General features: G+C 42.3%; 1 protein-coding gene across 1 annotated transcript in view; it reads left to right on the top strand.

The window, feature by feature from the left end:
* The first annotated feature begins 3,952 nt into the window (after nt 1-3,952).
* Nucleotides 3,953-14,412, top strand: part of PLCD4 (phospholipase C delta 4) — a 57,904-nt gene continuing 47,444 nt past the window's right edge. Inside the window, exons 1-3 of the mRNA XM_081933980.1 lie at nt 3,953-4,076; nt 4,397-4,485; nt 4,628-4,765. The gene's annotated coding sequence lies outside the window, so the exon portion shown is untranslated. The remainder of the gene's footprint in view (nt 4,077-4,396; nt 4,486-4,627; nt 4,766-14,412) is intronic.

Genomic DNA, 14,412 nt, shown 5'->3' with positions numbered 1-14,412 from the left:
TTAAGTCTAACCAAGAAAAAACAAATTTCTTTATTTTTCTACCAACAGATTTCCATTTTTTCCCCACAAACTGCTAACTGAATTCTCTTTTAAAATCAAAGTACTTTGCTAGAGACATATGGAAGATCTATTCTTGCACTGCAGCATGATTGTTCCCTTGACATTATTTTAAATTAAAAATTAATGAACACATGTTTTTGGTTTGGGTTCATATACCTGGGGGAATCAGTCCCTGTCCTAATGTTGAGCGAGTCAATGTTGCTTGCGTTTTATTTGCTCTTTGATTTTAAAACGTTTTCTAATCCCAGTAGATGCACTTGGAACCTCTTCTAGCTATTGAGTTGGGGTTGTCTCCATCCATAATTGAATTAGTAAAAAAAAAAAAGTACATTAGCGGATAATTTTGTTTCCCCATTACTGATTCCTTTCTTGCTCTACTGCATCAGTAGAGTTTCAAGTTTCTCAATCTTGGCAATTTTAAGATGGGTGGACTTCAACTCCCAGAATTCCCCAGTCATCATCCTGGCTGGGGAATTCTGGGAGTTGAAGCGCACATGTTTTAAAGTTGCCAAGGTCCCCATATTGTCTAATTCTGATTATTCACTTTGAGGTGATAACAATTCTGGAACTTGAAGTCAACATGTTCTAAGGTTGCCAATGTCCCCATATTGTCTAAATCTGCTTAATCACTTTGGGATGGTTGGTCTTTTAGACTAATCCTGCTTCTTTTTATTTTAAAACACTCTGCCTTCTCATAGATGGTGCAGAGAGCTTCCCCTTGTTTGAGCTGGAAAACAAGACTAAGAAGAAGACAGACTTTGCAGTCTCAAAGGCCAAGAGAAAATGTTTTATATAAAATCCCAAATCCCAACATATTTTGGAACGCTCCTTTCTCAAGAGCACTATAAAACCAAACTAAGTTATAAAATGCTGTCTGCATGAAATATTCATATCTAGCTAAAAACGTGATAAGGCTAACGTTCAGCACAAAGTATCATTTTAAAATGAACAATATGTTATAATTGTACTTATTTGTATGTATGTATTGTAAATAGATGTGTAGGGCTGAGTGTAATTTGTAACCCATGTTGTAACATCGGATAACAATATTTTGTGCCTAATAGCAGGTTTCATACTCTGTCATCCTTTCAGCATTCAAAAGTAGAAATTGATGGCTTCAAATAGACCAGTCATTATATTTTTGACATAAAAAAAATAAATGTATAAAGAGGCATTGTTTTATATTTACAGTCCTTCTAGACATCATACAGTATATGCAGGATTTTTACTTACACAGATCTTATGATTTATTCAAGGCTCTAGCTGAGATAAACCTGGTCCAAGTCCAAATCCTCACCCTTTATCCACTACTGTTGCCCGTTTATTCTGGATTTTCTAAAATTCCTGTTTAATAATAATAATAATAATAATAATAATAATAATAATAATAATAATAATAACAACAACAACAACAACAACAACAACAACAACAACTTTTATTTCTAGACCGCACCCTTTCCTAGGCAGGACTCGGGGCGGTGTACAGTCATGTTTTAAAAACCATATACAAATACATAGACATGAACATAGACATAGACATAGACATAGACGTGGACGTAGACGGAGGAGGTAAAAAATATACTGTACAATTCATTAGTTAAAATACAAATATTAAAATACCCTTAAAAATTCCCCAATAAAATGTTTGCCAGGAGGTGGAAGATGGAACTGTCAATCAGCTAAGCCAGCTAGTCGGAACAGGTGAGTCTTGTTTATTTTTCTACTCTGAGAACACATCCATCCATATGTTCATAATTCACATATAATTCAATCTTTTTGTACCTTAACATTTATGTTTTAAATCAGCTGCTGTCTGGTAAGCTGCATCCAGTCTCTCCAGACATGCACCTGCATTTTAAGTATAAAGAACTTTAAATGTCTTTGACCTCTGAGATCATTCAATTAGCCCTCTGAGTTCTTATTTCTTATAAACACATGCTTAGCCTACTGCTAATAATTACTTTCATTCTGCATGTGACATCAATTACAATTGTTGACTCAAAGCTAACTGTGAGAGATAAATTTAGTTTCCCCAACATATTATTTCATCTGTATTATTGAGTCACTCAGATCAACTATGGACTCCTTATTTTGGCTGACCAATAGCACTTACCAATAACTTTTAGAATTAGATTATATACAGCTTCATAGTGATTTACAGTCCTCTCTAAGCAGTTTACAGAATCAGCATATTGCCTCCAACAATCTGAGTTCTCATTTTACTGATCTCGGAAGGATGGAAGGATGAGTCAACCTTGAGCCAGTCAAGATTGAACTGCTGGCAGTGGAATGCAGAGTTAGCCTGCAATACTGCATTCTAACCACTGAGCCCCAGCAAAACAGCTATTTCCATTTCCAAAGAATCTACAGCCATCTGAAATCTGGGAACTTATTCATATATTTATTATTATTACTACATTTTGACCCACCTTTATTACTGTATTTATAAGTAACGCAATTTGGCAAACATACCTATTTTGCTCTATTTTCCACACAAAGTCCTCAAAATTAGATGATAATTGAATTGTTGGTGTTGTTTTATAGACATATATCGCCAAGTGTCATATTTATGCGAGTTGGGTGGACATCTATATATTTCCTAAATAAAAGCTTTTAAATCTAGTTTCCCATTGGAGAAACTTTTAATATCTCAATTAAATAAGCTGAACTAAAATAAACTACAAAAAATGCCCAACCAGCATACTGAGATGAAGCTGATGAAAAAGGGTTCTACAAGCTAACAATTTATGAGGCAAAGAGGAAGCAGTAAAGGAGCATATGCTATTTTAAACACTTAAGTCTTTAACAAAAAACTTAACTTTTGATTTAAAGTACATGAAGCATTCTAATCAATTTGTTGTATACAGATTATCAGAAGGAAAAAATCTTGTTTTGGTTTAGGAAAGAAAATATGTCAGGCACAAACAACCTGACCCACATATGTAGAGTTCAATCTAGCTACTTTATTGTTCTGTACCTATTTCACAGAAATCTCCCTAGAACCTAGTCCTAGACTGATAGCTTTCACCTGGGAAATATTTAGAAAAGGCCCATAGGCATTGAGGGTGGTGGATGGGTGACAGACCTTGTTCTCTTGTGTTTAAATAAGGAGTCTAGGCTAAGTCCCCTCTTGAACCCTTCTCCTGTCTGGGACAGTTGCTCTCCAACAAAACCTTATTAAGTACTTCATATTATGATGGAATAAGAAAAGCTGAGCTTCTCGACTTCAGTTATATAAGCCCTTTCTAATATTCCAAAAATAGACCAAAACATACTATTTCCAAAAGCCTTCTTTATCTACTCAGTCATAAGAAAAGAATTATTAAAGGAGCAGGTGAGTTTAGAAAAAACAAAATCATTAGTCTCTTACCATCTATGGATAGCCATTTTTGCAGAAGAAATCAACTCTAGTTCAGACTTATCAACATACTGTATAATGCAAATATTTTTGTGTGGAACTAAATTACATCATTTCCAGGAGAGAAGACTGGTTTCTTTTCCAATTTCAGACTGTGTGTGATCCTATAACAATGACAACCCGAAAGAGCACTGACAAGCTACGTGATATTCCTCCTAGTTAGGCATCTTTTACAACGAACGAACCTGGTTGGTCAATGGAGAAAAAGGAGGCATCAGGTATCAGGACAGTCCCAAAGACCAGGATCAATCTGTTTCATTGTTCGCCGTAAGGTATATATTAACCCACCTCAGTGGCTTTTTCGTCTCTCCAACTTCCCATTAAAGTCAGACCAATTTTACCAAGCATCTGAGTGACAAATGAGCATCTTGCTCTGCGCCTTTAAGGGAAGAGGCAAAGCCCTGGGCACGGCTGAGCTGCTGTGAGCTTTTTTGTGTGTGTGCAAAAGCAATTGCTGCGTCAGTAGCAGCTTCAAGTACCAACAGGATGAGGTGGTAGGGCAAAGTCAGGATACTTGAAACAGAAGCCATCATGCTATCTCAGGGCATAGAGACACTTTGACACAATACTCACCCAGGCTGGGATTCTCTGTCCACTGGTAAGAGTTTTCATGCAAAGACTGGTGCATTTTTAGGCAACCGCGAGACTTTTGCTGCAGTGCTGTTTTTAAAAAAGAAAGCGGGAGATCAGGAAAAACAAGTGCTTGAAGACAAATCAGGGCAGTGAGCCTTATGTTCCTAAAATAAGAGATGCTGAGCAAGAGTAGGCATGGATGGCGCTGGAGGGATTTAAGCCTAATTCTAGAGAGAGAGAGAGAGAGAGAGAGAGAGAATGTGTATATACATGCCCAGTTAAGTTAAGGAAAAGAACTTCATGTGTCTTCAAAGGCACGAATTAATTTCATTTTCTATGGCTTAGTTACAGCACAGAAAAAAGATTCTGGAAATGTAAATCAAAAACAGTAGAGGAAAGTTAATACTAACCATGAGCTTATGAGGAGCCAGTGTGTAAGTATAATTGCAGATGCAAATCTCAAGTGTACTAAATGTTTACATGGAGGTGGAAGAGTGCGTTGTGAGTCTTGGATTAGAGCAGGATGTCGTACATCTCGTCTCTGCTGCACGTCTAATTGGATTTCTGATTCTCAAGGACAATCCTGGATAAACGAAAGCGGCAGTTATATATTTGGAGAGGTTAAATGGTTTCTTGAAAGAAAGTCCTTGCTAACATCCGAACATTAGAATTTCAAAAAGGGTGAGACACTGAAGCACTCTGTAAAGGAACAGAGTAAGTTAATGTAATATTTTTTTAATACTGCAAGGAATTGGGCAGCCATCGCTCTGAAAAACTGGCTACCTTCTTGTTCTGCTTGTATTTATGTATTTTGTATGTGCATGCATATATTTGATATTTGATAGTAAAGTAGAAAATGAGTCTTCATTCTTACCCGCCCCACCACCACAAACCTTTTAGAAACCTTCCTGAGAGTTTTATTTTTAAAATGTTCCAAACTGTTGAAGTATGTTTACCTAGTTGCTAATCATGACATCGTTTTGCATATTCTTGCGAGTTTAAAGAAAATAAATCTTAAGCAGAAAATAAATTGGGGATGAGGACAGAAAAAGAAATGTTTTTTGAACGGAACAGTAAGAAGTAAAAAAAAAAACAAAGGTGGTTTGATTTTATTATTTGTTAAGACTGCCCAACTTCAAGAAGGTTCTTAGAATTTTCCTTGCGAATTCAGTTTATATATTCAAGGAAGGAGACTTAATGAGAGTTTTCTTTTTTAATGAATGGTGATTTATAAATAACAACTTGGCTTAGTTTTTTGATATACAGGAATGTTGAGGAACTTCTAACCCACTCTCCATCCCGGATGTCTTTAGTCCTTCTTTCCCAAATCACTTGAAAGCTTTAATTCCCATTTCTGTCTAAAGAAAGGACTGTTAGTTTTACTTTGTAAAGTCTTTAGAGATTTTTAAAGTTCAGTTTAACTTAACCATTAACATCAGAAGACTGTCTCTTTGCCTTAGTTGTCACTTCTACTGTTAATTAACCTAACAGCAACCCGGAGTAATCCTAGTTCTAATTTTACAGGCAGTAGACTGATCATGTACATAGACATGACAATAAGTGTCACCCCTTAATTTGTTATCTTTCTGGTTTATTATGCAATGGAGGAAAGTTTTTAGGATGCTGAAAATTTTTGAGGACCTTCTAATATTTTCTGTCTCTTTTGTTGAGAGTCTGCCTTGTGAATAGACATAGTGTGATTCACAGCTCCATCAAAAACCAGGCATAGCCATGGGTGCTGTGGCAGTTTCTATTCCCTCAGACACTCTTGGAGGGCAATTCTATAACATCTTTCAAAACTGGGCACCATGTTTCTGTAGAGCTTTTTAATTAGGCATGTTCCCAAATGTGCTCTTGCCAAAATTCCATTTTATTCAACCAAGATTCTATTTTGCATCACTGGCATATACTTAACACTGCAATGACAGCACTATTATGCAATAATTCAAAATGTAGCTGCAGCTTAGCTGCCTTTTAGTGTCATTAGAAAGCAAAAATGCAATATATTGCTACTTTTACTTGGATGAAAATTCACTTAGGGCCTTTCTCTATTAATTACAATCTTAGAACCTTATCTTGAAGTCAGCAGAAAATCATATCGATTTGATATTTCTGTTTCCATTGCCAATCCACACCGTGCCTCAGTGGCCTCTATTTCAAGTCATAGCAGATACCTGACTTCACTCCAAAGTAAAGGGTGAACTAAATAAATTTGTAGTAAAGGGTGAACTAAACTAATTTGTAGTAAAAGATGAACTAAACAGATTTGACACCTCCTGAATGAAATTGGAATAAGAGGGAAAAGATACTTTACTATCAGTAAAACGAAGGATGACTTAAGGCTAGTTCAATTGTGAGCTGAGGGCAAAGTAAAGGCAACATAATCAGAAATGGCAGAAAAAAGATGTTCCCAGGCCATATTTGGGGTTGGCCATACAGCTCATGAACATTAATATATCAATAATGTTAGGTTTTCAGATGCTATATGATTCTAGGACTGCATTGCCATGGCTTGGCGAACCAAATTACGGCCATTTCAATCTGGTCTCACAGAACAAGCGGCTAAAATGTGAGTGGCTGACTTGTGATTCATTGGGTTGTATCGAATTTTGCTGCAACAAACAGACACCATTGTTCTGGGAGCAGCTTACCAAAGTAGCCTTTAGGTTTTTCAGAAATCATCAGTAAGCGAGAGGGCAAACACCCACCACCCACCCCTAATTATATAGATTGGAAGAGAGTTAAGAGAAATTGTTACGTGCTGCAAAGCAGCTTTCAAAATATATCTGAAGAATCATGACCCACTGCCAAACCCAAGACATGGAAGATCAGGTGACATACACTTCTTCCCTTTCCTGTGTATCTACAGTGGCGGCAAGCAGTTCGCTCTTGTGGGACTGAAATGAGAGATTATATTTCACTGCCATCCCAGAGGGGAACGAAATATATCCTCTGGCAATTCAACCTTGCATACATTTCCTTCAGCTTGTAGGGAAGCTTAGTGAGAGACACATTAGAGAAAAGCTCGATTTTGTATCATTGAGGGGATCCCATAAATCTGGATAGGTTTTGAGAATCAACCTTTACGAAATGATCTTTTTACATTTTGGGAGGGAGGGAGGAAATCTCTTTTCTTCTTTGACAGAGAATCAGAGAGGGATCCGGCTGTTTTGCAGTAGTAAAGTTAATTGGCCGCTCAGAGAAGCAAAATCCTATTCATTTCTTCCGTAGAGAAAATGACTCTAACTACAGGAATTGTTCTTTTACTTCTCTCCTGGAGAAAGAGGTGGGGGCTGCTGAGCAATGATGCCATTTAGTCATGAAAGCTCCCTGTATTTTGTGAATGGATTCTTGAAGTTAACAGCCTTAGGGACAACCCCTGAGCACCTCCAAATGCTGCAGCTGTTAGATATTAACATATATCGCAGCAAGTCTCCACTCAGGTCCGCCACTAGGGCGGGAACCAGGTATCATTCTGATTGGTCGAGAGGCGTACCCGATCCCTATAAAGGGGGAACCCTCAGACCACAGAGCAAGCTGGATCACTACTATCACTAATAAAGAGCTGTTAAGTCACTACGTGTCCGGAGTCTGTTCTCTCGTTGCCCAAATCTAACATTGGCGACGAAGGTGGGATCGAGAGACAGATAGGACGAAGCTACCTCCAGAATCCCCGGATTCGATCCAGCCCAGGAATTCGGCAGAAATTCCGGCAGCCATCTCAAGCCATCGCAGCGCGGGAAATTCAACGCAGAGAAAATGGCGATGCACACTCCTCCTGCTCCATTCGACCCAATGAGCGACCACTGGGAGTCCTACATGATCCGTTTCGAGTGTTTTCTCGAAGCGAACGAATACACGGGAATAACAGACTCCCGTAAGAAAAACATTTTCCTTAGCTACTGTGGGCGAGAGGTTTTCGAGACGGCCAGAGACCTCTCCGAGCCAACACCGATTCAAGCAGTATCATGGACGGCGCTACAACAGACCTTGCAAACACACTACGCGCCAAAACCTTCCCGCCATGTTTGCCGACAAGAGTTCAACACGAGGAACCAGAAGGCGGGAGAATCAATCAACCAATATGTTGCAGCACTACGGAAAGCAGCGACTCACTGCGAGTTCAGGGATCTGGACGAACAAATCCTGGCAAGACTCGTTTGTGGGTTAAAGGACATCTCTCTACAAAAACGGCTGTTGGCGAATCCCAATTTAACCCTACAAATAGCGCTAAACGAAGCAAGGGCGTCCGAGTCAGCAGATAGATCTTCCGAGACTATACAACGCGGGTTCAGCGCGATCCAATCCGGATCCAGACACGCCAGAGTTCACTATGAGGACACCGACCCGGAATTCGAGGATCCCGAAGTAGAGGACAGTCACCTGACGAGGAGCAGTCACATGAGACCTGGGGGTAAACCCGGATTCCGCTTGCCCCCCTGCGCAAGTTGCGGAGGGAACCACCCCCGGTCTACCTGTCGGTTCAGGAACGTTGTTTGTTCGCACTGCGACAAACTTGGGCACATCGCAAGAGTGTGCCGGAGCGAAGTCCCTGCCTCACAACGGCAGCCTCCCATGTACCGCCAACAGAAGCCCAACCCAGGGGCTTGGCAAAAGAAAAAAGGGCGCCCAGAGAGAACCCCAAGAGAGTTAACCCAGAGAGATTATTCACAAAGAGCTGAAGGGGGATATTCCCAGAGAGATTACACACAAAGAGCTGAGCGAGCGTATTACCAGAACGCTGAGCGAGAGTATTCCCAAGATATCGATGCTGAGATAGAGTTGACCCAGAGAGAGCAATTGCGAACCTATCTCACCACGATAGGTCAGGTCCGCACCAAGCGGCCAAAAAAGCTGAAAGTCACAGTCCTCCTGGAGGACTCTCCTTGCGAGCTGGAAGTTGACACAGGATTGTCCCTAACGATCATTTCATGGTCTGCCATGAAAAAGGCTATCCCTAGCCTCAAAAAGAGCCAACTACGCACACCAGACATCCTGCTACGAAACTACCAGGGGAACAGGGTCCCCATCGTGGGCCAAGGCATGTTCCGGATACAGTTCAAGGACATCGTAGCCCAGCTGCCAGTAACCGTCGTCAGCGCGCCATTACAGAACCTTCTAGGATTGGATTGGTTTGGAGCCCTGGGATTGGAAGTCACCGGAATCAACGCCGTGGAGAACAGCAGCGCTGAACAGATTTTTAAGGAGTTCGAGGATGTGTTCAGCCCCGGTCTTGGTAAGTATGTGGGTAAACCTATTTCATTCAATCTAGACCCAAACGTGGCGCCAATCCGACTTAAACCAAGAAGAGTGCCTTTTGCGCTCCGCCCCAAAATAGACAAAGAAATCGACAAACTAGTAGAGCAAGGGATCCTTGAACCGGTGGATCACGCGCGCTGGGAAACCCCCATCGTGACCCCAGTTAAACCAGACGGGTCAGTCCGCATCTGCGCGGACTATAAATGCACAATTAATGTCGCGCTACAACAAAGCGCATATCCCGTTCCAGTAGTCCAACACTTATTGCACTCGTTGGGGCCAGGAAAGATATTTGCAAAATTAGACATGGCACAAGCATATCAGCAGCTGCCTGTGGATAGCGCCACGGCGGAGGCCCAAACTATAGTGACGCACAGAGGCGCATTCAAATGTAACCGGTTACAATTCGGTGTGAGTATTGCCCCCGGTCTGTTCCAGAGCGTCATGGAACGGTTATTGCAAGGGATACCAGGAGTCGTCCCATATTTTGACGACATTTTGGTGTCCACTGCAAACGAGGAGCAACTATTAAAAAGAGTCAGAACTGTTTTGGCCAGAATCAGAGAGAAGGGTCTCCGCCTCAAAAAAGAGAAATGCCAAATTAACATGCCTAGCGTAGAATTCCTGGGATATAGGATCGATGGTCTGGGCATACACCCGACATCGAAGAAAATTAAGGCAATCCAGGACGCCCCCACACCACGAAATCAGACCGAGTTGCAGGCTTTCCTCGGACTACTTAACTTCTACAGCGTTTTTCTGAGACAGAAAGCGACCGTTGCTGAACCACTACATCGACTCCTCGCCAAGAACGCAACATGGAGATGGGGACGTTCCGAAGCAGCCGTTTTTGCCGCAGTCAAGCGCCTGCTCACCACCGACTCGCTACTAGTGCAATACAGCCAGACGCTACCACTGGTATTGACCTGCGATGCATCACCATTCGGCGTCGGCGCAGTTCTCAGCCACCGCATGCCAAACGGGAACGAAGCACCCATCGCTTTCTATTCAAGGACTCTTTCATTAGCCGAGAGGAACTACAGCCAGATGGACAGAGAAGCGTTAGCCGCTGTAGCTGGAGTCAAACGCTTTCACGAATACCTCTACGGCCGCGATTTCGAACTCATTACGGACCATAAACCGCTGTTGGGACTTTTGGCGGGAAACCGCTCCACACCAGTTTCACTCTCTCCACGCATGACCAGGTGGACTGTTTTCCTGGCAGCGTATTCCTACAAATTGATACATCGACCGGGCTCCACTCTAGGGCATGCAGATGCACTCAGCCGTTGCCCACTCCCAGAACTTTTGCCAGACCCCACTCCCGAGGTACCGGTTTTATTAATTGACTGTTTGGACTCAGGACCTGTTTCTTCCTGCGATGTTGCCAGATTCTCTTCTAGGGACAATGTAATAAAACAAGTTCAAACTTGGGTTTGGAGGGGGTGGCCCAAGGGAAACGTGGGGCCGGAATTTAAACTGTTTTGGGCGAAACGTAATGAGCTATCAGTGTTACAGGGTTGTTTGTTGTGGGGGGATCGAGTTGTTATTCCATATGCTTTGAGAAGAAATGTTTTAGAAGCGTTACATGTTGGGCATACGGGAATCGTTAGAATGAAGGCGTTGGCAAGGAGTTACGTTTGGTGGCCAAATATGGACAAAGAGATAGAGGAATGGGTGGCCACTTGTAATCCGTGCCAAGAGTCTAGACCAGCACCCCCTGAAGCAACCGCCACGGAATGGGAGAAGCCGAAAGCACCCTGGTCGCGAATACACATTGATTTCGCAGGGCCAGTTCAGGGACAAACATTCCTTATAGTTGTGGATGCATACTCCAAATGGCTAGAAGTAGTCCTAATGACTTCAATCACGGCAGAGGCAGTCATTAAGGTACTACGGCGACTTTTCGCCACTCATGGCCTGCCTGACCTCCTGGTTTCCGATAACGGGCCTCAATTCACGGCCATGCAATTTGAAACATATTTAGCAAGTCAGGGAATTCGGCATGCCTTCGTCGCGCCATTCCATCCGGCATCGAACGGACAGGCGGAGAGAATGGTGCGATCTGCAAAAGAGGCCCTCGCTAGGATGGGTCCAGGTGATTGGCAAACACGCATTGATCATTACCTCTTAATTCAGCACATTACCCCCAGCGCAACGACGGGTAGGAGCCCCGCTGAATTGCTCATGGGCCGCCGTCTACGGTCTCACCTGGACCGTCTTCACCCAAATTACTCTGCCACATCGCCCCCAGACTCTACAAGCAAAATTCGGAGTTTTAGCATAGGGGATTCGGTATATGCCCACAACTATGCAGGGGGAACATTGTGGATGCCGGCAAGGGTAATTGGTATCATGGGTCCACGATCATATTTGCTGGAGCTAGAAGATGGAAGGAACTGGAAAAGGCACATAGATCAACTCCGGGGTCGCCTTGGACACTCAGAACTACGATCCGGAAACGAGGACTATTTGCCAGCGCAAAGTCAGCAACCCGAGAGCCCAAACATAGAAGAACACAACACATTGGAACCCAGGGTAGAACCAGCGGTCGATGGCGAATCGGAACAGCTCCCAAACGAGGAAAGCCTTCAGACCCCCAACTGTGAAACAGGGAGAGCAGAACACGCCGATCCCGAAACCACTCCAGTTCAACCCGAACTACGACGATCCACTCGTGTAAGACAAAAACCAACATACTTAAAAGACTTTGTTACTAACAGGAACGCTCCCTCTAAGAAGGGAGGGGTGTTAGATATTAACATATATCGCAGCAAGTCTCCACTCAGGTCCGCCGCTAGGGCGGGAACCAGGTATCATTCTGATTGGTCGAGAGGCGTACCCGATCCCTATAAAAGGGGAACCCTCAGACCACAGAGCAAGCTGGATCACTACTATCACTAATAAAGAGCTGTTAAGTCACTACGTGTCCGGAGTCTGTTCTCTCGTTGCCCAAATCTAACAGCAGCCATATAGGAACATACAGCCAGCTTATGACAACAAGCTCAATATTTTCTGCCATCATAAAACATTTACCAAAGCAATACAAAATTTGCTGCAAACTCAAAAGTTTCTGTATAGAAAACAGCTAAACAATACAATACAATAGCAGAGTTGGAAGGGACCTTGGAGGTCTTCTAGTCCAACCCCCTGCCTAGGCAGGAAACCTTATACTGTTTCAGACAAATGACTATCCAACATCTTCTTAAAGACTTCCAGTGTTGGGGCATTCACAACTTCTGGAGGCAAGCTATTCCACTGATTAATTGTTCTAACTGTCAGGAAATTTCTCCTCAGTTCTAAGTTGCTTCTCTCCTTGATTAGTTTTCACCCATTGCTTCTTGTTCTACATTCAGGTGCCTTGGAGAATAGTTTGACTCTCTCTTCTTGTGGCAATTCCTGAGATATTGGAACACTGCTATTGATGAGTTCCCCATTTATTCCCTCATCCAAATCATTGATGAAGGTGTTGAAGAGTACTGGGCCTAAAACAGAGCCTTGGGGTACTCCACTGCATACTTCCCTCCATGTAGATGTAGTTCCACTGAGGACATTGAGTGCAGTTGGTCAGCCAGTTATGAATCCATCTAGTGGTGATGCTGTCTAAACCACATTCTTCTACTTTATCTAGTAGAAGATTGTGGTGTATCTTATCAAATGCCTTACTGAAGTCCAAGTAAATTATATCGACAGCATTCTTCTGGTCCACTAATTTTGTCACTTTGTCAAAGTATGCAATAAGATTAGTCTGGTGTGATCTGTTTTTGACAAATCCATGTTGGCTTTTGACTATTACTTTGTTTACTTCTAGGTGTTCGGTAATTTGTTGCTTGATTATCTTTTCCAGAATCTTTCCTGGTATTGAGGTCAGGCTGATAGGTCTGTAGTTTCCTGGATCTATTTTTTTTTCCTTTTTTGAAGATGGGAACCACATCAGCTCTTTTCCAGTCCTCTGGTAGTTCTCCGGTGCTCCCAGATATCTGAAAGATATAGTTCAGTGGTTCTGAGATCTCGTCTGCCAATACCTTCAGAACCCTGCTATGTAATCCATCCAGTCCTGGTGATCTTCTTAAAGACTTCTAGTGTTGGGGTATTCACAACTTCTGGAGGCAAACTTTTCTACTGATTAATTGTTCTAACTGTCAGGAAATTTCTCCTCAGTTCTAAGTTGCTTCTCTCCTTGATTAGTTTCCATCCATTGCTTCTTGTTCTACCCTCAGGTGCCTTGGAGAATAATTTGACTCCATCTTCTTTGTGGCAACCCCTGAGATATTGGAACACTGCTATCATGTCTTCCCTAGTCCTTCTTTCTATTAAACTAGACATACCTAGTTCCTGCAACCGTTCTTCATATGTTTTAGTTTCCAGTCCCCTAATCATCTTTGTTGCTCTTCTCTGCACTCTTTCTAGAGTCTCCACATCTTTTTTACATCGTGGCGACCAAAACTGAATGCAGTGTTCCAAGTGTGGCCTTACCAAAGCATTATAAAGTGGTTTCACATTTCACATGATCTTGATTCTATCCCTCGGTTTATGTAGCCTAGAACTGTGTTGGCTTTTTTGGCAGCTGCTGCACACTGCTGGCTCATATTTAAATGGTTGTCCACTAGGATTCTAAGATCCCTCTCACAGTTACTACTATTCATTGCTTGATTATCTTTTCCAAAATCTTCCCTGGTATTGAGGTCAGGCTGATAGGTCTGTAGTTTCCTGGATCCATTTTTTTCCTTTTTTGAAGATGGGAACCACACCAGCTCTTTTCCAGTCCTCTGGCAGTTCCTCGGTGCTCCAGGATCTCTGAATGATATAGTTCAGTGGTTCTGAGATCTCGTCTGCCAGTTCCTTCAGAGCCCTGGGGTGTAATCCATCCAGGCCTGGTGATTTGAACTCGTCTAGGGTAGATAGGTGCTCACTTACCATTTTTTTCCCTATTTCAACTTGTGTTCCTAATCTGATTTTTGTGATGCTGTTTTTGATAGGTTGGACTGTTTTTTCCCTTTGTGTAAAGACAGATGAAAAAAAATAGTTAAATCGTTCTGCTTTCTCCCTGTTGCTTGTTACCTTCTTGCCACTTTCTCCCAGCAATGGACCAATTGTTTCCT

This window comes from Natrix helvetica (genome assembly GCF_964273705.1).
Source record: "Natrix helvetica genome assembly, chromosome: 1".
In the NCBI taxonomy this organism is placed as follows: domain Eukaryota; kingdom Metazoa; phylum Chordata; class Lepidosauria; order Squamata; family Natricidae; genus Natrix; species Natrix helvetica.
The sequence above is the reverse complement of the archived record's forward strand: the minus strand, read 5'-3'. Positions and strand labels throughout refer to the sequence as shown.